At 43.4% G+C, this 24,615-nt stretch overlaps 2 non-coding genes across 2 annotated transcripts; both read right to left on the bottom strand.

Annotated features, from left to right (window-relative positions):
• Positions 1 to 19,713: 19,713 nt before the first annotated feature.
• Positions 19,714 to 19,788, bottom strand: Trnap-cgg. Its single transcript has one exon. It is a non-coding gene; the product is annotated as a tRNA-Pro (tRNA).
• A 328-nt stretch (positions 19,789 to 20,116) lies between these two features.
• On the bottom strand, positions 20,117 to 20,190 carry Trnat-ugu. The gene has a single exon. It is a non-coding gene; the product is annotated as a tRNA-Thr (tRNA).
• Between the last annotated feature and the right edge of the window lie 4,425 nt (positions 20,191 to 24,615).

Below are 24,615 nucleotides of genomic sequence, written 5' to 3' on the forward strand. Positions count from 1 at the left end.
ATAATATTTTTTTCCATCTGATTTTTCGTTAAACTTGAGTAATTGATGTTCTGATTTCATTTGTTTTCTTGTTTCATGCCATTGTGTTAAGAAAACTGTAAACAATTTTCAATGTGAATATTAATGTTTATGTCAAATGTCAAACAACATTGTAATAGAATTGAAGTGTAACAAATGTTGAGGCTGTTGTAAGATGTTAAAATTGTAATTGTGCGTCTGGTCCATACGTAGGCAATGTATTAGGATATGTAGAATGCAAAACCTCGGGTGAATACCCTGTCTGTAAGGGAGCGGTAAAAGGTGGATGGCAGGCGAGCGCGGGAAAATGCACGCGGACGCTGCACGGCACAACGGGCTCAGCAGTAGTAGTTGGAGTTTGGCATTGGTCTGAGCAACACGTTCTGGATCGAGGAGGCTCTCCTGGAAGACGTAGTTTCATTTAGCCTCGGGTATGCCTTTCCAACGCCCATACAGCATGGCAAAATTCCATAGGCACTAAACGGAAAAGTATTGTGACGCTATGAAGAAATAAAGTGCCGGTACGTCAAGAGCCATAGCTGTGGTTGTATGTGTACTCTGTGCCTCGCCATCTTGCCGCCTGCCAACCGCCGCATCGATACAAACAGGTTGAAACTTTTAGTACTGTATTCGTATGGACCAGTGTTACTTTTGTTCCATACTGTTCAACAACAACTTAAATTTTACCAGAACTTTCCTATCATTCAATTATCCTCACAACTAACCTAGATAGGGTCTTTTCCAAATGTTGTGCAATCCGAGTGTCCCGAAATGAAAAATTAAATTTTGTGTTAATAACGATTACCTGCAGACCTAACTATATAAGAATGGTGTTTAAAGAACTGTTTTGTTAATGAACCAGTAAATGAATAACGGAGGTCTGATGAAGTTGGAAGATAACTTTAATATTGTTTTAGTAATGGAGTCTAATTATTTCGAGACAGATATAAAGGTATTTAAATGAGTAGGAAATAAGATAAAGAGAGTAGTAACTCATATATTGGAAATCTTGAGCGCATAACGGTGTCAGTAATTAATTTTTTTAATACAGTGATCACAACAGTTTCAAGGTCCCCCCTCCCTTTTTTTTATTAATTTTAATTCTGAAGTGTTCTAAATTGGTTTGACTAGCAAAAGTTAAAGTCAATATATATGTCAAAAGTTATCAGAATTTTATCTTTATCAAAACTGACATTTTGTGTGTGGCCCCAAAGTGCTATTTCTAGGGTAACCTATGCCCGATTTTAATCAGATCAATAGACAGTACGAAGTTTGGTAGTATACATTATAATGTAGTGTTATGTATTTATGATTTTTCCATATCAGTACAGAACGTGAAACTATCAGTTCAGTAGATTTTCTGGTTCTAAAATTCTACTATATTATGCAGTGTTACTACTTGTTGCTTTGCACGAATATCTGCCAACTTGTACAGGGAAGAAACTCAGTTAATGCCTAATTAGGCTGGCGACCGTATTATTAACAAATTGGTAGCATCTGCTGTGCTTTCTTTTGTCCGCCCTGACGTGTAGTTGCATTTCGAACTTACTTGACGTATCATTGTTATTACAGAGTGGGTGTAAGTCTGATTAGCCACCATTCAGGTACACGCTGTCAATATCTATACAAAAAACCTGTCTTGTAAAGTGAACCCCATTCACTTATCGTAGTACAGGCTTTAATGAGTATTGTGTGCCCCAAGCGCACGTTACACGGTGAGCGACGTTTTCATGTAATGCATTTGAGTTTACCGTTTGAAGACGGTGCCAATGAGGCACCGAAAGTGGTAGTCCAATGAAATAGTTAATAAAATTGCAGCTGTTGGTATTTATTTTCTTCAAGTCTATCACCAGCGGCATGCCCATTCCATTTATACAAGATGGAACAACAGAAACTTTCTGAACAGAGGTTAGTTATTGTTTCTGGAGTTAATCACCAATCGCTGATAGTCAGATTCCACAAAGGGTAAGAGGATTTAGAGTTCAGTGCAACCAAAGTTAACTACCAGTATTAATGACAAGTCCAAACTGTTGATACGGCGTCGTAGGCCACATGTCGATTAGTAATGGTATGGAGCCTTGCAGTTCCTCCGGGAGGATGACTCCGTGGCGTAGTTGGCGGTGGACTGCGAAGCGTCTTCCTGGATGTATCTTAGTAAGCCCCCGATTGTGGAAGAGCTGTTGCTTCCGGCACGCAGCCCATCTCCGTTCCGTCATCTGTGAGCGACCTTAAATGCGCTGCCCGCGGCATAATACTTCGCGCACTATTTTCAGTCACGTGTCAATGCGTAATAAACCAGTTCGTGTACGTCACAACCTGTAGCTGTGTATGTGGGACCTCCTGGAGGCTCCCAACATGACCTGGTGTTCCTGCTGGACAGCCGACATGCTGGCCCCGACTTGGACCCGTACCCGCCTGACGCATCTGTTATGCAGGTGGCCGGTAAGTATAGGCATTCGGCCGATGGAAAAATGGAAATGAGCGTATGGCATCGTTGGCCGGGACGCCCCATCCAGGGAAAGTCGGCCGCCAAGTGCAAGTCTTATTTCAGTCAAGGCCACATTGGGATGAAATGATGATGAGGCCAGCACAACCCCAGTCTCCGAGCGGAGAAAATCTCAAACCCGGCCGGGAATCGAACCCGGGCCCGGTCGCATGGAAGGCAAGGCACATTAGCACCCAGCTAATTAGGCGGACACTCGGCTGATATTTATTAAGAAGTATCGCACTATTAGCTAAACAGCTCGTGCATCCAAGTTGCAGAAAACAATACTATAGTGAAGAATGGAAAAGAAAATTTAGGATTCGTTGGATGACGATCACTTTGGCATTACGAAGGGTAAAGGAACCAGAGAGGAAGTTCTCATGTCGAGCGTGATACTAAAAGCATGAATAAAACTTTCATGCGACTTGTCCTGCTACAAAAACCTTTAAACAATATAAAATGGCACAGAATGATCGAAATTCTCAGGATAATAGGCGCAAGCTGTAGGGAAAGATGAGGTATGTACAATATATTTAAGATCCAAGAAGAAATAATAAAATGGTATAACGAAGTACCCGGATTAAAAAGAAAATAAGGGAAGCCGTCTTTCACCCCTGTGGCTCAGTTTATACATCAGACAAGCAATATTGGAAATAAAACAGAGGTTCAAGAGGAGGATTAAAATTCGTGTTTAAAGGATATCAACGATAAGATTCGCTGATGAGATAGCTATCCTCGCAGTGAAAGTGAGGAAGAGATGTACCCTCTGTCGAATGAGGAGAACAGTCTAATCAGAACATACTATGGAGTGAGAGTAAAAAGTAGAAAGACTAAAGTTATGTGGAGTAGCAGAAACGGGTTCTGAGCTGAATTTAACACAAAAATTAGGAGCCACAAAGTTAACACAGCAAAGAGGGCATGCTAGGCCAAAATAAATCTACTAGAATCAAACATAGGCCTTAATTTGATAAAGAGATTCGTGAGACTGTACGTTTGGAGCACAGCACTGTATGAAAGTGAATCATGGCCTTTTGGAAAACTAGAAAAGAGGAGGACTGAATTGTTTGAAATGTGGTGCTATAATTCGATGCTCAGAATTAAGTGGACTGGTAAGAAATGACGTTCCCACAGAATCGACGAGGACAGGAACATGTAGAAATCTTTGACAATAAGAACAGGATAATAGGACATATCGTAGGACATCAAGGAATAATCTTTGGGGTCAAGCAGAAGACCGGAGATATATATATATATAATTCTGGTTCACCAACAAAATTAAGGAGGTTATTCAGGGGTATTTCCTGAGTATTTTGGTATAAGAATCCGTGCTCTTCGGTGACTCGTTACACTGTAATAATATAACTACGACCACAACGAAATTTTCACTCTTGAGTGGAGTGTGTGCTAACGTGAAACTTTCTAGCAGATTAAGCCTGTGTGCCGGAGCGAGACTCGGACTCGAGACCTTTACCTTCCTCGAGCAAACGCTATTCCAGCTGAGTAACCTAAGCACCACTTACGACCCCTCCTCAAAGTTTTATTTCCGCAAGTAACTCGTCTCCTACTTTCCAAACTTCACACAACTTCTCCTGCATACTTTGCGAGACTAGTACTCCTGAAAGAAAGAATACAGCTTTAGCCACAGACTTAGGGGATCTCTCCAGAGGAATTTTTCACTCTGCAACGAGTGTGCCCCGATATGAAACTTTCCGACAAATTAAAACCGAGACTTGAGTTCGAGACTCGGGCCGGGAAACAGTTTTCTTCTGCCAGGAAATTTTAAGGTGACTGTGATTTATTCGGCTTTCCTACCAGAATATTCTTTGTTTCTGTGGGAATACGACGGTCATTCAATAATTAAAGAGACAAAATGGTCTGGGAGATAATCTGTTAGGAGGGCAAATTTGGTACTTTTATGGCTTCAAGTTGGCATCACTGGCGTGAGCCCTGATGTATCAACATTGTTTTGATTATAACCTCAAAAATACATTTCAAGACGGCGAGTCCGCTTGAAATGTCCACATTAGTTGAACAACGTTCTGTTATTCGTTTTTTGTTTGCCGAAGGCGAGAAAGCAGTGAATATATAATATAGAATGTCTAAATTTTATGGTGAAGGATGTATGAATTGTGCAAATTTTTACAGATCAAAAATGGTCGCGGCCCTGTGACCGACGAACACCGTTCTGGCCGACCAGTTGCAGTTTCAACTCCCTCACTTGAAAGTCGAATTCGTGACATTATTCATGCCGACTGCCGTGTGGCTGTGGAAATGATAGTTGATAACGTTAAAGTCAGTTCTAGCACAGTTCATAACATTATCTGTCACAAGTTGAAGTACCGCAAAACATCTGCAAGATGGGTCCCAAAGGAGTTGACACGGCTACACAAGGAAATATGGTTGAGACTGAGCACACAGCTAAAGGAACGTTATGAAAGAGAAGGTGAGCACTTCTTCAACAAAATTTTTACTTGTGGTGAAACTTAGGTTCACTATTATAAGCGAGAATCAAAAAGACAAAGCATGGAGTGGAAGCGCACCAACTCACCTGTCAAGAAAAAATTCAAGACCCAAGCATCAGCAGAAAAATTAAGTTGGATTTGTTTTGAGATGCTGAAGGTCCAGGTTTTCGTGATTATCTTGAAGAGCAGCATACAATGAACAGCCAATATTACTAGCATTTGCTCTTAAACAAGATGAAGCCAGCCATGAGAGAAAGACGTCGTCGACCTCAGAGGAGAGTCATGATTCTCCAGCAAGACAACGCACGTCCTCATATGCTCAATTAGCCCGTGAAACCATCGACAAAATGGGCTGGGAAGTACTACCTCATTCTCCTTACAGTCTTGATTTAGCACGTAGTGATTGCCATTTGTTTGATGCACTGAAGGAGGCATTACGTGAGATGAGGTTCCAGGACAATGAGGACATGAAAATTTGTGGAAAATTGGTTCAAATATCAAGATAAAGAGTTTTTTGCAGTCGGAATAAAAAAGCTTGTAGCCCGTTGGAACAAATGCATAAATGATCAAGGGGATTATGTTGTAAAGTAGAAAAAGTGTTGTTTTGTAAAATTAAATGCTTTTTTCTCCAGAACAATTTGTCTCCTTAATTATTGAATGATCCTCGTACTTCCACAGTACTGAAAAACCCTGTAATACGCAATCGCCAAAACACAATAACACGGAAGAAGTCGGTTATTCGAGGGCGCCTACGTACAGATGTAAAACAACTGTGATGTGGTTGCCGTCGCTGCGGGAACAGGTGAGCACAACGTCGTAGTGCCAGTTTTGCATTCAGTAAAACTGTAGACGAGATTCATGTCGGTCGATTGTTCATCTCTCCTGTCCGTACGGTCGAATGTTCATCTCTCCTATCCGTACGGTCGATTGTTCATCTCTCCCATCCGTAATGCTGTGTATCATTGTTAACGTACAACTAACACTGACGGAAAAAACTGAAACAAGACCATTCGGTACTGAATGCAGGCTTGGAGGCCGAGAAAAAGTAGGCCTTGCTGTTGCCAGCAACAACTACGGTGAATGACTGGAACAAGTTCGTTAAGATTCACAGCGCTTACAGTCATCATCTGCACTTTGGATATTTATTTATTGCTCAAGTAAAGACCTGTCGCCTGTTACTATATAGCAGGTCGCACATTTTTGATCACACAAACTCATTTTTATTACTAGTACATTTTTTAGTTTGATACTGGGATGAAATAAAAAATAAAAAATTATACAAAGCACAAATTTATAAATACAATTTTGTTTAAATTTGTTGCTAACTTAGATAATGATACTAAATAAGAACATAATAGGATGTGGATGTATTTTAAGTTAAAATGGAGGAAATAAGAGATGATGTTGACTTAAATACATGTGATTGGTGTACATGTGTTACGTCTGTTGCCCTCACTGTAGTAATACTTAATTAATAATGTATTGATTAATTAGGTTACAATGTGTTCCCGAAATTAAGGTAACAGTGTAGATTGGGCGTTCATTCAGTATGTCATAGTAAGCTGCATCATGTGTTAGGGCTCGGTAAAACTTCGAGCCAGTCACGCCTGATGCAGCGGAGGAAGAAGAAATGTCACATCTTCAAATAATATTACATGTTATGAAATGGAATAACAACCAACTATATAGAGAGTTACATTTTCATATTGATTCGATTTGGTGTTGGGGAACCTTAGCTTACTTTTGCTATATTTGTGTCTTTATCTCGTCTTCACTTCCTGTGTGTGATACACCACCCTGTTCAGTGTTTGTGGTTGTATCTGTGTCGTTTACTACGTACTGCTGATCTGTCAGATGTGGAGCCTGTCTTATTCTAGCGTATGGTTTCTCCAGTTTCTATGCCTCTTGTAGTGCTCACTATACTTCGTCTGTGATGTTGTATATAGAGTTCCAGTTATCCTGTCTGCTTACTAGCTACTCTGTATCTTGGTTCCCTAACATCGGTCATGTATGTCCTAGGGCGTCGCAGATTAGCACTATGTCTTCAGTTGAGCCATTCTCATTACAGGCACAAGTGTTTATTTTAGGCCAAACTCGTGGAGTTGCACAGGATACGGGCCGTGGCCTGTGAGAAAGTGCACCATTCCGCGTTTTAGGTTTATGAACGTCAAATTCATCAGTTGTCCGATACTGGGGAAGAAAGGGTAGACCCGTCTTCCCTTATCAGTTGTATCTCTTTCTGTCTGTCATCTATCAATTCTCCACTTGTTTAATTTCCTTTCGTCGGTTGTGTCTTTTCCGGATCTTTCTCGTATTTTGCCGCATCTTCCTCTCTTTAGAGAATAGTAATGTCTATAGGGAAAACTCCCAGTACCACACACAGTGCCTCAGTCGAGGTCGTGTAGAAAACCCCCGAGATTCTGAGTGGAACACTCCTCTGGCTGCGCCTCACAATGACTTTATGCGTTCCTAATCAAAAGCGACGTGCCCAAGCACTAGCTGTAAAACAAGACATTTTCACTGCTTCACGCTGTTTTAAGTGCAATACAGATACAAGGGTTACTGGGGCAAGAAACCAAACGAAATACAATAACTTTGTTGCGAGCTGTCGGAGAATGTTGATCCATTATAGCAAAATACTCACTAGGTATTCCTGAACAATCTCTGGAAGCCTGTCTGTTCAGTTCTAATTCACCATGCATACAGCGATCCCTATGAACCAGGAGCAGCTAAGTGACGTGGATGTAGTAAACGACGTGTGTTCGGTAGTGAAAGCCAGCGCGTCAGTTAAATGCTGTTACGTGTTACTGTGGTATGCAGGACAAAAATCGTTTGGCTATAGCGATGTTTTCGCAATGCGGAAAGTGAGAAGAGTCCTTATAGAAAAAGTGGATGAAAAATGGATTCATAAAAAAACTGTATGGTTAACTTCCGAGAATAACTGAAGGCACGTGATGCCAAGTACAGTGTATTTTAAGCTATATTTTGTAGATAAGTTTACGGTTTCTGGAGCGTAATGCATAAGAAACGTAGTGGACTTTCAAATGCGACATGCAGCGTGTTATCAAAAACAGTAAACAGTAATTACTTTTTCGCGTATTTCCATAGTCTCGAATTATCACTGAGATTACTGTTCAAAAATGGCTCTGAGCACTATGGGGACTTAACATCTGAGGTCATAAGTCCCTTAGAACTTACTACTTAAACCTAACTAACCTAAGGACATCAAACACATCCATGCCCGAGGCAGGATTCGAACCTGCGACCGTAGCAGTCCCGCGGTTCCGGACTGAAGCGCCTAGAACCGCACGGCCACCGCGGCCCGCGGAGATTACTTTATTTAGAATAATTATAATTGACTGTATTAATGTAAAACTGATTTTAGTTGTTTCACGCGGAGTTAAAACGAATTGTTCCAAAGCAATATCGCGTTTTTTCACTTGATGTAGTCGTTCGCTTTCTTGTCAGTTCTGTCTTTTAGCCGGCGATTTGCTTCCACAAGACGGCAGCCAGAATGTCAATGTCTGTTTTGCTTTCTATTGTAAAGACAAAATGAAAACATTTTTTCATTGTCAACTTTAACATAATGCACAAAAAAGTTTTCGTCTGTCATCAAAGCGTAAGTGTTCACCTCTGAATTTTATAAAAGCGCGAGAACTGCAGTGTGAGCAACCTAGTATGACATAATAAAATTTAATCAAAGAATAATAATTTATAACAGTGACATTTTATCTTTGTTGGTGTGAGAAAAGCACATCGTATGCCTTGTTTCCTTAGAAGCCTCAATGTTTCAACAGATTCGGCCAGCAAAAGGCAGAGAGGCTACGCCATCTTTGGCATGTCTTTCTTTCCACTTAATCTCTTCCTGAGGCGTTATTGGATCCGACTACAATCTCCATCCAGTCTGTTGTTCTCAGTACCCATTCCTTCGAAACACAATTCGTAGGTGCTGCAATTATTCTGCGAGGCTCTCCCTGTGTAGAAGCTTTCGAGTTCTATGGAGTCTTCTTTGTAATGTCAAAGACAGTCAAGGTCTAAATGCGGTTGTGTGGCTCATTCCATGCGAATTTGGCAGACAGTAAGGAGAGGTGCAAAGAGCATCAGCAGCTCACCCAACTAAAACCACCAAGCAAATTAGTTGTCAGTGAATACAATATCCAGAATAATCACGAAATGAAATACGGCGAGAAAAGTATCGTGGTGCAAAGTTTACTTACATCGAGAAGTCAAGAAACCTAATAAACTGGGAAAGAAGTTTCAGTTTAATCAAGTATTGGGATCTGGCATTCAGTTTCTTAAAATCTCTCCGATTGTCTCAACAGAGCTGAAACATAGTGAGCGCATGTTCTCTCATGTAATGACAGTGTGGGATCTGAGAGGCAAATGAACAACAACTGAGTATCAAAAGGCGCAGTGGGCGCCGTGAGTCAAGAAACGCTTTAAATAACAGCTCGACATCAAACATTGTTCACAGTCTGGCGTCCAGGCCGTCAGTACGTATAGTTACACAGCTCGCATCAGCTAAATCAGACTACTGTGTCGATCGTCGAGATATCTTACAGAAGAATGATAGCAGCAACTTACACCATTACCGAATCTGAAAAACGAAGAAAAGGAAGAACGCAAACAATTCATAACGTAGTGGTCACCCCTCGGGTCAGCAGTTCTAGTCGGGGTGGAAGTTGAGCAGGTTAAGGTGATGACACTACCAGCTGTAGAAGGCCAAGCTCAGCAGCTGGGGTGGATAACTGTCATGTGCCCTAAGGCGTCAGTGAAACATCGTTATCTGGAATCATTATTACTACCGGTGATTTCATACGACAGGGTGTCTTCTCCGGAGGGCCCGCAGATTAGCAGATCATATGCCACAAGGAATGCATACACAACGCTACGTCGGCTGCAGTCGTGCGGGTCAGGACCCGGTGGCAATGCCATCGGATGGCCTGGATAGGAGTGTGTTGGCGCCAGGCTACCACGGCGCACTCGCTGCCACTGCGGTCCGCCTCAGAGCTCTCAAAAAGGGGCGTGCCCTTAAGTGAGTGCCGATAGCTTATCACAGACAGGGTTATTGTGAAGGCTGAAGACCAGTATCCAAATCAGCAACACAGCATACAGCCAGGGAGTGGTACTTTAGTGTCCTGGCCAATAGTTTGTAGACAGTAGTTTGCAGTCATTCAGTACGATCCTTCACCAGGGAAACGCCCAGACTGGGTCACATTTTCTTCAATAGTGTCATCGGCCAAACAGCAGTGGCAGCTCGTAGCAGCTATGTCCGACTACATGTGGCTGGCTGAGGTTTCGAAGTGCAGTCTTCTCTCGGCCGCAGGCAGCGCATCATGGTTCGCCAGTTAGGTTATTCTGTACATCTGCATCTACACCTACATGGCTACTCTGCAGATCACACTTAAATGCCTTCCAGAACGTTCATCGAGCCACCTTCACACTAATTTTCTATTATTCCACTCTCGAACAGCGTGCGCAAAAAACGAACTCCTATACCTTCCCGTGCGAGCTCTGATTTCCTTTATTTTATTATAAGATCGTTTCTCCCTATGTAGGTCGGCGTCAGCAAAATATTTTCGCATTCGGAGGAGAAAGCTGGTGACTGCAATTTCGTGCTAAGGTCCCGCCGCACTGAAAAACGCCTTTGTTTTAGTGATTTCCACCCCAAATCCTGTATTATGTCCGTGACACTGTCTCCTCTACTTCTTGAAAATACAAAACGTACTGCGCTCCTTTGAACTTTCTCGATGTGCTCCATTAATACCATCTGGTAAGGATCCCTCACCACACAGCAGTACTCCAAAAGAGGACGAACAAGAGTAGTGTAAGAGGTTCTTTAGTAGATCTGTTGCATGTTCTAAATGTTCTGCCAATAAAACACACTCTGGTTCGCCTGCCTCACAACATTTTCTGTGTTATCTCCAATTTAAGTTGTTTATGATTGTAGCTCCGGTATTTAGTTTAATTTACGGCAATTAGATTTGAGTTATTTACCGTGGAGCCGAAGTTCAACGAATTCCTTTTGGTACTCACGTAGATGACCCACACTTTTCGGTATTAGGGTCAACTGCCAATTTTCGTACCATGCAGATATCTTATCTAAATCCTTTTGCAAATTGTTTGATCTTCTGTTGACTTTGCTAGACGATAAATGACAGAATCATCTAAACACAACTTAAGACGGCTGCTCATATTATCTCCTAAATCGTTTATGTAGATAAGGAACGGCAGAGGGCCTATAACACTACCTTGGAGAACACCAGAAATCACTTCTGTTTACCTTCCGTCAGTTATTAGAATTGTGACCTCTTTGACAGGGTTTCATGAATCCAGTCCCAGACGATATTCCAATAAACACGCAGTTTGACAACAAGCACTTGTGAGGCAGCGTGTCAGAAGCCTTCTGAAATTCTAGCAATACGAAATCAATTTGAATTCCTTTGACGATAGCACTCTACACTTAGTGTGAGTAAAGAGCTAGTGGCGTTTCACAAGAACGATGCTTCCTAAATCCGTATTGACTATGTCTCAATAGACTCCTCTGTTCGAGGTAATTCATAAAGTTCAAACACAATATATGCTACAAAATCCTACTGCATATCGACGTTAATGATACGGGCCTGTAATTTAGTGGATTACTCCTGTTCCCTTTCTTGAATATGTTCTTTGGGTACGGATCTCCCGTCGAGCGTGTGGTTGCGTATGATTGCATCAGCATACTCTGAAAGGATCTGAATTGGTTTACAGTCTGGACCAGAAGACATGCTTTTACTAAATGATTTAAGTTGCTTCACTACCGAGAGGATATCTACTTCTGTTACTCACGTTGGCAGCTGTTCTATAGCCAGCGAGTCTGACATTGTCAGAATCTGAGATGCAAATGGGATAACCAGCCAATGGGACTGAAGTTTCAGAAACGATAGTGTTTAAGCTAGACATAACGCCATCGTGACAGACGATAATGCTGTCTCATGCAAGTCCTCAGTATTTCCATGTCTTTCACAGTGATTGCTCACCATGATACTCTGTACAGGCCCCTGTCCATCCCATCCCCGTATTTTCCACCAACCCCAACGCTAAACACGAAAAACTCTAACATACTTTGGTGGCCGTTGTACCTGTCAGAGAGAATTGCAGCTCTAATAATTTACATACCCGCCGATCGTGCGTACGTGTACGAAGTTACATTGACGTCAGATCAGTGCCTTCTCGGTGCCTCCTTTTTTGGTTGAGCAGCGAACTAAATAAATTTATTCCAGGATAGAACGACGTTGGTGTACTTTCCTGCTATTCATATCGGCGGAATCGAATACAGATATGGCCATTGACACTTCAGAGAGCGGTTTTGTACATCTACAAATACATAAGAATAGAAAATATCGAGTCCGTCAGAGGAAACATGATGTCTTGTACCCTCAGAATGCTCACCTCATAAAGCTGCAGAACGACAGAATAGCCACTTTATTCTGTGTGAGAGATACAGCTCTCACAAAAAAATTAATACCGCTTGTGATATGCAGAGCGTCTTATCCTCGACAAAGTATTTACGATTTGTGGAGTGCCTGGAAGGGCTGAAATACCGACCATGAATCATTCGTTATTACGAGGGGTGTTCAAGGAGTAACGCAACACTATTTTTCTGAAAGCACGTTGTTTTTAATCGGCATTACGATAAACACACATCAAAAAATGTCTTGCATCACCGCGGTTCCCAGAACTCCTGAAGACAGACCTTGACTGTGTATGTTGTATCACAGACGCAGCCCCTTTGACTGTTCAGAGATGTCACTAAATCCGCACAAATATGTAAACAACCATGCATGAGAAGCGCCTATTAGACGGCGGGGGTCCGACAGCCGATCAGATCCAGTCATTCCACCAGGAAAGAGGTACACGGCTCTTATTGTCCGTAGTTCAACCATGCCTAGACGGTCAATGCTACGATTCGATCGCGTCCGCATTTATCTTTGTGCCAGGAACGGCGCTCAACAAGGGATGTGTCCAGGTGTCTCGGAGTGAACCAAAGCGACATTGTTCGGACATGGAAGAGATACAAAGAGACAGGAATTGTCAATGACATGCCTCGCTCAGGCCGCCCAAGGGCTACTACTGCAGTGGATGACCGCTACCTACGGCTAATGGCTCGGAGTAACCCTGACAGCAACGCCACAATGTTGAATAATGCATTTCGTGTTACGACTCAAACTGTGCACAATAGGCTGCATGATGCGCAACTTCACTCCCGACGTCCATGTCGAGGTCCATCTTTGCAACCACGATACCATGCAGCGCGGTTCAGATGGGCCCAACAACATGGCGAATGGACCGCTTAGGATTGACATGAAGTTCTCTTCACCGATGAGTGTCGCATATGCCTTCAACCAGACAATCGTCGGAGACGTGTTTGGAGATAACCCGGTCAGGCTGAATGCCTTAGACTCACTATGCAGCGAGTGCAGCAAGGTGGAGGTTCCCTGTTGTTTTGGGGTGGTGTTACGTGCGGCCGACGTACGCCGCTGGTGGTCATGGAAGGCGCCTTAACGGCTGGACGATACGTGAATGCCATCCTCCGACGGATAGTGCAACCATATCGGCAGCATATTGGCGAGGCATTCGTCTTCATGGACGACAGTTCGAGCCCCCATCGTGCACATCTTGTGAATGACTTCCTTCAGTATAACGACATCACTCAACTAGAGTGGCCAGCATGTTCTCCAGACACGAACCCTATCGAAAATGCCTGGGATAGATGGAAAATGACTTTTTATGGACGACGTGACCCACCAACCACTCTGAGGGATCTACGCCGAACCGCCGTTGAGGAGAGGACAATCTGGAGCAACAGTGTCTTGATGAACTTGTGCATAGTATGCCACGACGAATACAGTCCTGCATCTGTGCAAGAGGACGTGCTACTAGGTATTAGGGGTACCGGTGTGTACAGCAATCTGGACCACCCCCTCTGAAGGTCTCGTTGTGTGGTGGTACAACATGCAATGTGTGGTTTGCATGAGCAATAAAAAGGGCGGAAATTCAAAAATGGCTCTAAGCACTATGGGACTTAACATGTGAGGTCATCAGTCCCCTAGACTAAGAAACCTAACTAACCTATGGACATCACATACATCCATGCCCGAAGCAGGATTCGAACCTGCTACCGTAGCAGCAGCGCGGTTCTGGACTGAAGCGCCTAGAACCGCTCGGCCACAGTGGCCAGCAGGACGGAAATAATGTTGATGTTGATCTCTATTCCAATTTTCTGTACAGGTTCCGGAACTCTCTGAACCGAGGTGATGCAAAACTTTTTCTGATGTGTGTACCATATTATTCGCCACACCTCTGGCTACAAAAGCGTATTTTTCAACATAATCTCCATTCAGTGCCTGTATGCACGCATGGTACCACTCCACGGGTCGGCGTCGGAGCCAACATCCTGCTGCGTCAGTAACGTCCCCATCATCTACGTAATGCTTCCCGCGGAGTACATCCTTCACTGTGCCAAACAAATGGAAAGTGCGAGATCCGTTATTAGGATGGATGAGGAAGAATAGTCCAATGAAGTTTTCTGAGCACCTCTCGGTTGCGCAGGTTTATATGGGACCTTTCGTTGTCATGGAGAAGGAGAAGTTCTAATGCATTTTTGTGGCGATGAACAAACTGAAGTCGTTTCTTCAATTTCATGAATGTAGCACAATACACTGCCGAGTTGACCGTTGTACTATCAGGGAGAACATCAAACAGAATAACCCCTTCAGAGTCTCAGAAGACCGTCGCCATGAATTCACCGGTAAGAGGGCGGCTTTGAACGTCTTAATCGTAGAAGAATGGGTGTGGCGCCACTCCACGGATCACCGTTTTGTTTCTGGTTTGAAGTGGTGAACCCATATTTCATCGCCTGTGACGATGTTCGGCAAAAAAATTGCCACAATTAGCCTCGTAACGCACAATCAATTTCCCAAATATTGTCCTACGTTGTTCTTTATGGTTTTCTGTTAGGCGGTGAGGAACCCAGCGTTCACAAACCTTCTAGCACCCCCAACTGGTATACGAGAGTGTCACCACTATCAACAGAAGTGCCTGATTGTGGTACGTCTACCACCTCGAATGAGAGTGTAGAACGTTCCAAAACTGCAGAATTCACAGTTGTGTGCGGCTGGCCGCCTCGCGGGAGATCGGACAGGTTTGTGTGGCGTTGTTGTGTTGATGACAAACGTCTCTTCCAATGACTCACCGTGCTTTTCATCATTGCCAGGTCTCCATAGACTCTCTGCAAGTGTCTATAAATATCTACGATGCTCTGGTTTTCCTCCGAAACAAACTCAATGACAGCTCTGCTTGGAGACCACCGCCATTACAGACGCCATTTTGAAGGCTACGTATAGCGCTGCCACCTGTCGGAACTCGTAATTTTTTACATGCATTGTCATTTTCATATCGGTGCACTCAGTTCCTCGCTATGTATTTAGGTTTGCAATCGAAGGTGTTCTTTAAGTTCTGAAAACATGATAATCTGATGCGGCCACGTCGAGGCTGCGTGGACTATGATCGATGACAGTGAACACATGGTGCCGGATTGTTGCAGGTGCCACAGCGTTCGTGTGTGGTCTGGCATTGTCATCCTGAAGGAAATGATCCACCAAGTGAGGACGAACCCTTGGGATTCAAAATTCGGTTAGACCACGTTCTTTCTCAGACACTGATGTGCCTAAGTTACTACGCCACGATGAAGCACTCTAGTTCCAGAGGGCTGCAAATACGCTTATGTTGACATGAAGGATAAAGATGTAGAATGTTAACGTTTGTTTTAATTTAAAAATTTATTAGTTTTCACATAAAAAATAGGGGATGTTACAATTTAGCACGCCCTCTGAATAATATAGTTCACACTAGAGCCCATGCAGCAATTGTGCAACGTAACAATCAGTTGCACAAGACTTTGCCCCAATACTCTTTCAGTGTTATGATCCTCACTAAAACTGGGGTGTATCAGAGACACGTTGTTAAAGTTGTAAAGTGCAGGTTCATTACGAGAATATTCCAAAATTGATACCCATTTTACATAGTTGATGTTCCTTTCGTGAATTATTGTTGGGAATGATTAGGCAACAATTAGATGTACGTCTTTTTTTGTATTGACAGGATACAAATGGAGTAAAGCTATGCCTTTACAATTAATGAGGTTTTGTGAGTTAATGTGAGTCTATGGAGCTGTCGGTAGTGGTATTGCTCCGGTCAGCCGGCTTCGGAGTGCAGCTGTGTGTGAAGATGTTCAAGCAAACAGCTGACGTCACACCTGAAGCAATTTTTTGTAGCTTTAAGGTGAAGTGAAATTAAGATGTCGGTTGTGTATGCTAAGGTATTGTAATAGACAATACTGCGATGAGAAAGTCGTTAGAGATAGTTTACCATAGGGTGTGTCAATATATTAGGACAGTGCATCTCCTATTTCATTTAATGTTTTACCGACTTACATACAGTTATTCCCCTTTTTTGCTCCAAGAACGTCTTGGCTGTTTTGACACGTTTGTGAGGGGGGGGGCCGTGGGGGTGAGGCCAGATTTAATTTCACACTTTAAATTCCTGATCGCCAGTCAGTTACTAACCCAGGAACAATGAAGAAATTACAGATGAATTTCTCAGATTTACTACGAACGTGCGAAGCAACATCTAATGTTATTGAAAAATCTTGGTGTATAAAGTAAGGCTTCACACATTTAACCAGTTTCTCACAGGATTTACACGAAGTAAGACTACGAAGCCTGAATATAGCGATATTGTGGCAGTCTAACTGGAGGACTAGACGACAGTCGTGAGGCAGAGTAGGTCATTGCCAAGTTTGGGCGCAAGGTCGTTAGCGGCAGTTAGCGGGGCAGAAGTTTCGAGAACAATTCCCGGTAAGTGCCGTAACTCTTGGCCCGTACCTGGGCGAGGGTCTACGACGTCACTGATAATCACCTACATTTACACAGTACATACACATCGTACAATCCACTGTGAAGTGCTAGTCGGAGGGTACTTAACATTGAACCACACGTTAGGGTTTCTTCATGTTAGAATAGCTTATGAAGCGCGGCAAGAATGACTGTTCAGATTCCTCTTTGCGCGTTGTAGTTAGTCTAATCATTTCTTCAAGATCGATACGTATGTGACTGAGGAATATTTATGGGTCTTCTTCTTCTTCTCTTCCTCTTAAGGCAATAGGCGAAGTTGACTATTACTGTACCCGTAGTTGTTGGGGTCTTCCTCTATCTGTTCTTCCTTAGCAATTATAATTTCTAGCCTTTAAGGACAGTCTGTCGCTTCCATTCTTTCTAGGTGTTCGTTACACTTCCTTCTATAATCTGGAATTATGTTAAAATTTTTAGTTCTTCTCTAATATCTTGATTCCTTAGTCTGTCTTCTATTGGGAAACCTTTAATTCGCCTCAGAAATTTCATTTCTTGTGTCTGAATACGGCTTTCCTGATTTTTGCTACTCTAATCACCCAGGTCTCGCTTCCATAGAGCAGTATGGGGACAGCAACTGCTTGTTAGGGTTTAATTTGAGTATCTTTCCTAGTTTTTTTTTAAGGTTTCAGATAATTGTTCTACATTCCCCGACGAATTTCCTAAGCTTCATTTCTATATCTTTGCTATATCCGGATGTCTCCTCACATTCTAGATAACTTAAGTGGTTTACTTGCTCTAAAATATTTTGATGTATCATTACTTTTGTTCTACTGCGTTCTTTCCCCATGAAGTCCATTATCTTAGTTTTTCCGGTTGAGATCTGCATTTCAAATTTCAGAATAAAGACTCTGAGGAAAGTCCACTGAAAATAGGTGAATGAACCAGACCTTGAAGAATTCAAGGTAGGTCTGCCAATAAACCCCACCCCCACGTTCAAGAAGACATAAGCCGGATGACCTCCGCTCAGTGCAAGGCATTAAGTGGCTGTACGTTATGTAGTCAACGAGAGAGTATGAAATGCGAGATATCCAGAGTCTGTAAATAACAACAACATATAGGTTACGAGAGGTAACCCCGAAAGGAAATTCTGGTCCTCTTACGAAGGATGTTGAGCAGATGGCTGTTAAACAGCTCTCGGAAAGCACGCACTACTCCTAGTACTCCATGGGGCCTCGGAAACAGGTAAACGACAATGCTATGGAAAGTGACAAAAAAATCGGTCATCGGGTATATCAAAGTACAGGGTGCAGCACGTAAAACGCAACGTTAATGTTCCAGTGCGTGCGCAGGCGTCAATAATAATGGAAAACGAGAAACGCTGTCCAGTCACGCCCGAACTAAGCATTTTAACTGATGTATCGGCACTGCGCGGAACTTCATTATTGTGTAAGGCAGCTGCAACCGCAGCCAGTGAACTTGAAAGTTGAGAAAGAGGCCTCTTTGTGTGAATCCGGATTAGTGTGAATATGTGCTAATGCCGTGTTCGTTGCAGGAGCATGTCGCTATTGTTGATGCGTTCATTCGCACTGGATCTTTTGTAAAAACAAGGAAGTTGTTTCAGGAGAAAGTTCCAGGACGTTCCGTGCCAACAAAAAGCACCATACAGGAATTGATTGAAAAATGGCGGCGTACAGGATCAATTCAAAATGCTTCCAGGAACAGACCGCCACCAGGCTGGACACCTGAATTAAAGAGGCAGATGCTGGAGTTAATGACAAGGTTCATGCGAGTGAGAGAATTTGCAGATGTGTTTTAAGAGTACTGAAGCTAAACCGCACCGGATAAGTGTTGTGCAAGAACTGAAGAAGCCTGATATGCAGAAGAGAATGCATTTCTGTTCAGGACTGTTGAGAAAGATTGCCAGTGGTGTCTTGGACCCACTAAGGACCATCATGAGTGAAGAGGCGTGGTTCCACCTGTCTACGTGCATAAATTCCCAAAACAGTCGGTAATGGTAAACAGAAAACCCACACGCGGTCCATCAGGTACCCTTGCATCACGAAAAGATTGGTGTGTGGTGTGCCATTTCCACCACAATCGTTATTGGGCCCATATTCTTCGAGACGGCAGTAAACAGTGACGTGTACCTAGGAAGACTGGAGGAGTTTTATTCAAACTATACGGGCTTTACTGACGGGTTTCACGTGCATCAGTCGTAGTAAACTGAAATGTCAGAAGAATTTCCCAAAAAGACAGAACTAGAAAATATACTAAAAGACATGAGTGTTGACACTGTAGCAGTTATAGAAACTAGTAGAAATGAAAGGTAATAAATATGTAGGCGACTACATTAGGTTCTATAGAGGAGTCGAACTAACCGAAAGAGCAAGCGAAGATGTGGCATTACTACACGTAAGAGATGCGGAGTAGGCATACTTCCAGTAAGAATGAAACTGAAAAGATATTTGTAGGTTCTGCACTTTCCCACGACTTTTGGAACTTCGTTTGTAAACCATCGTGGAAAATTACTATCAGACTTCTGAGTCTGTCGATTTAAATTTCCAGCAGTTCCTTGAAGATCTACCGTAAGCCAAACAACGCAGCGAGCATGCGCTGCGCCCCTCTTCGTATAATTCAGTTTCTCCAGTTAGTCTTGTTTGGTAAACGCCCTTCACGCTTAAGGTAGTATTTTGAGATGAGACGCTCAAGTGATTTGCAAGAATGCCTAAATTTTCCTACTATTCTCCCAAGTAACCGAAATTTACCACTTGCCTTACTTATATTTGTGCGTATGGGATTATTCTATTTGATATTCATACAAATTGTTAGGTGAAACTTCCTGGCAGATTAAAACTGTGTGCCCGACCGAGACTCGAACTCGGGACCTTTGCCTTCCGCGGGCAAGTGCTCTACCAACTGAGCTACCGAAGCACGACTCACGCCCGCTACTCACAGCTTTACTTCTGCCAGTACCTCGTCTCCTACCTTCCAAACTTTACAGAAGCTCTCCTACGAAACTTGCAGAACTAGCACTCCTGAAAGAAAGGATATTGCGGAGACATGGCTTAGCCACAGCCTGGGGGATGTTTCCAGAATTTCTGGAAATTGTTAGGTATTTGTATGTGTTGGCTGATTCTTAATGTGAAGAGCGGGTGAAGTATTACAGATGTGAAATGTAATATATAAATGATGACTAACTGACAACCTCAGCTGACGACAGGTGTTGTTGATATACCTCGATGTGGACAGCTGAAAATGTGTGCCCCGACCGGGACTCGAACCCGGGATCTCCTGCTTACATGGCAGACGCTCTATCCATCTGAGCCACCGAGGACATAGATGAACAGCGCGACTGCAGGGAAAAGCTGCATGGTCATCAACAGTAACTGTTCTTTCGAGAACTAGTTACTGTCTTCGTATATGTAATATATAACGTGACAAGATTTCACCTCTATATTTAACCTCCACATTTCACAGCAGATATTGCGGTATAGGACTATTAAAATATGAGTGTATCCACTCTCCAAAATAATAAATTCTTTGATAGAGACTTTTCTCACGGAAGAATAAAATAATTTTAGATCAGGATGATTATACACTCCTGGAAATGGAAAAAAGAACACATTGACACCGGTGTGTCAGACCCACCATACTTGCTCCGGACACTGCGAGAGGGCTGTACAAGCAATGATCACACGCACGGCACAGCGGACACACCAGGAACCGCGGTGTTGGCCGTCGAATGGCGCTAGCTGCGCAGCATTTGTGCACCGCCGCCGTCAGTGTCCGCCAGTTTGCCGTGGCATACGGAGCTCCATCGCAGTCTTTAACACTGGTAGCATGCCGCGACAGCGTCGACGTGAACCGTATGTGCAGTTGACGGACTTTGAGCGAGGGCGTATAGTGGGCATGCGGGAGGCCGGGTGGACGTACCGCCGAATTGCTCAACACGTGGGGCGTGAGGTCTCCACAGTACATCGATGTTGTCGCCAGTGGTCGGCGGAAGGTGCACGTGCCCGTCGACCTGGGACCGGACCGCAGCGACGCACGGATGCACGCCAAGACCGTAGGATCCTACGCAGTGCCGTAGGGGACCGCACCGCCACTTCCCAGCAAATTAGGGACACTGTTGCTCCTGGGGTATCGGCGAGGACCATTCGCAACCGTCTCCATGAAGCTGGGCTATGGTTCCGCACACCGTTAGGCCGTCTTCCGCTCACGCCCCAACATCGTGCAGCCCGCCTCCAGTGGTGTCGCGACAGGCGTGAATGGAGGGACGAATGGAGACGTGTCGTCTTCAGCGATGAGAGTTGCTTCTGCCTTGGTGCCAATGAGGGTCGTATGAGTGTTTGGAGCCGTGCAGGTGAGCGCCACAATCAGGACTGCATACGACCGAGGCACACAGGGCCAACACCCGGCATCATGGTGTGGGGAGCGACCTCTTACACTGGCCGTACACCACTGGTGATCGTCGAGGGGACACTGAATAGTGCACGGTACATCCAAACCGTCATCGAACCCATCGTTCTACCATTCCTAGACCGGCAAGGGAACTTGCTGTTCCAACAGGACAATGCACGTCCGCATGTATCCCGTGCCACCCAACGTGCCCTAGAAGGTGTAAGTCAACTACCCTGGCCAGCAAGATCTCCGGATCTGTCACCCATTGAGCATGTTTGGGACTGGATGAAGCGTCGTCTCACGCGGTCTGCACGTCCAGCACGAACGCTGGTCCAACTGACGCGCCAGGTGGAAATGGCATGGCAAGCCGTTCCACAGGACTACATCCAGCATCTCTACGATCGTCTCCATGGGAGAACAGCAGCCTGCATTGCTGCGAAAGGTGGATATACACTGTACTAGTGCCGACATTGTGCATGCTCTGTTGCCTGTGTCTATGTGCCTGTGGTTCTGTCAGTGTGATCATGTGATGTATCTGACCCCAGGAATATGTCAATAAAGTTTCCCCTTCCTGGGACAATGAATTCACGGTGTTCTTATTTCAATTTCCAGGAGTGTATATGAATCGCGTATTCTCTGCAAATCAGATAATAGGAAAGCATAGCGAATTTGATCTCCCAACGTACATAACCTTCGACTGGGTGGTGACATCTAGGGTAGGAGAAATTTTTAGAGAGTATGGTATACCTTGGAATTAATAAGGTCGGTTGAGAGACTGTATACTAATGACAATAACCGTTGACTAATTTTAGCTCATGAATGATAAGGAACACACAAGGGTGCCCTTCATGGTCCACACTTCTTTATATATACATAACAATTCCTAACTACCAAGATACTCAATATTTAACTTAACCAGATTATCCTGTCGGTTACGTAAGAAAACACACAACGTGCTGTTCGGTTCTTACATATAGGGGCAAAACAATACAATTCAACTATATCCTCAAAGAATACAAAAGCTGTGGTCTTTTGTAGGAAAGAACATCTTCGAACTAAGCTCATAATTGAAAGTAACGCTTTAGAACAAGTCCATATATTCAGCTACCTAGATTACGATGTATCTTACGCATATGGTAATGGAACTGAAAAGAAATTACAAACGTGTCACGTGTTTCTTGGAGTTTACAGTCTAAGATGGAAGTGGAGAAAGATAGCTGTCTTCCGTTTCTAAATGCCTTAGTTATTCAGAAAGTGAAACGATCGCTAGGGAAATCTCTTCACCGTACGCTCACACATAACGACCTGTATCTGCAAGCGTCTAGATGTCACCACCCTTTGACAACTCTGGGCATCGTTCGTACGCTGGTGCACTGGACACATGATTTGTCTGATAGAGAAGGCCTTGCAGAGGAGGTAGGACATCAACAGGCTGTGTATAAAGACAATGGATATTCTCCACATCAAATTAGGACAGCTGTAATGAGGAGTAAACGTGGCCATTCGCAAGAAAAAGAAGAGGATGAGCAGCTTAGGCCCAAGGTGTTTCTCACATATATGGGCAACATTTCATCTAAATTATGCAGAATCATTAAGAAATATCACATTAAACTAATCTTCAGGTCATCTACAAAACCAGTGTGCTTCTCGGCTCGGCAGACGATGGTCTGGATTTGCGGAAGGCTACAGCCTACAGAATAGCAAGTCAATGTTGCAAAGCCTACGTTGTTCAGACCTCGTGCACAGCTCATGAAAGTTGCGTGAAACATGACCGCCACAGTTGCCTTATGTAGCCCAGTAAATCAGCCATAGCCGAAGATTCTATACCCACAGGATACTGCGCGGATTATTTTGATACAAAAGTTTTGGCCACGACGAGATCCTTCTGGAATTCAGCTTTAAGGAATGTATGGAAATACCTTTGACGGGATATAATAAAACGTTCTCAGAAAGATTGAGAACATCCCAGATCTAGATATGACACATAGTTTAAAATCGTTCTGAGAGAACAGAGTACAGGGAGATGATATTAATCGTGACGGCGGCATTATATTTGATAAGACTTGGGACCCGGTGATTTCTTTGATAACTTAGGAAAGATCAAATATTACTGCTATTGACAGCTCCAAAAACAATTTTATTATTTTTTTATTTTAAGTACCGTCCAGGGCGGTTGGCACTTCGATAGCTGACCATATAGGCCACCATGCGCTGTTCACCTACAGGATGCACTCAGCCTCATGTGACCAACTGAGGAGCTGCTTGACCGTGTACTGGCGGCTCCATGTTACGTAAACTGACAAACTCCTTCCGAGGCCTGTGCGGACGGATTTTGATGTCGATCACGAAAAGTCATACATTTTTATGTTATGAAAAGCAACATACGACTTCCGAATTGAACAATATTTTGCTCTGTTTACCATTACGCAGAATGATGCTGAGATGTTGCCAGCTTTCACTGATGATGTACAAGGGTAAATTTATCAATTTGAGTTAAGAGACCTGGTCCGGAAACGACTGAGTCAAGAGTTACAAACTAAAATCGCAGTGGAATACATGTACCCATACTGTTGTTGCTAAGAATTGAAGGGTAGGGAACAGAAACAAAAAAATTGTCTGCTGTCAGCACATAGATCTTACAGAACGCATTTTAGAATTCATAATTACTGGGCATATTTTACTTGTTTTTGTCCATACTACCTCCTACAAAAATATGGAAACCAAAGAGCTTGCCGTAAAAGAAATCTGTTTCACAGTATAGAAAATGAATAAGTGCATATTGCTCTTAAGGTGTGCATTTTAGAGTACACGTTTACTAGACTTTCTTTCTTGTTTTGATCCTTACTTGACCAAGGGAAAGAAGTGACATAGAGGGAAGATGTATCAGATGTTGGAAAGTAGGTGGAAGTAAAGCACTTAAGGGGATTTTCCCCATGTAGTCGGTGAAGAATTAAGGTGAAGAAAAGGGTTACCATATGACACAGGTGGAGCTGAGATAGCGCCTCTATTCTGGGAAGGATTGTTGTACAGCACAGGTGGGGCTTATACAGCGCAAGTAGCTGGGAAATCATGAAATTATTGTACAGGACAGTTGAGTCCGGAAGAGCGTCTGTAGGTGGATCAGTGGTATCAGAGATCTCTTGAAGTGAGACCACTGGATAAATCTCTCAGAACGAGAGGAATTATAAAAGAATTAATAAAGAATGAAAATAGAAATAAGCTATCGAAGTTCAGATAGATTCCCCAGCCACGGTGTCTTGAAAACGTAATGAAATCAAGTTTACAATGGATCTCCTACTATTACATATAAATTTTTCCGAATTGCTAAGACATAAGAGTATGGACCAAAAGGACAGCA

This window comes from Schistocerca piceifrons, chromosome 2 (assembly GCF_021461385.2).
Source record: "Schistocerca piceifrons isolate TAMUIC-IGC-003096 chromosome 2, iqSchPice1.1, whole genome shotgun sequence".
NCBI classification, from domain to species: domain Eukaryota; kingdom Metazoa; phylum Arthropoda; class Insecta; order Orthoptera; family Acrididae; genus Schistocerca; species Schistocerca piceifrons.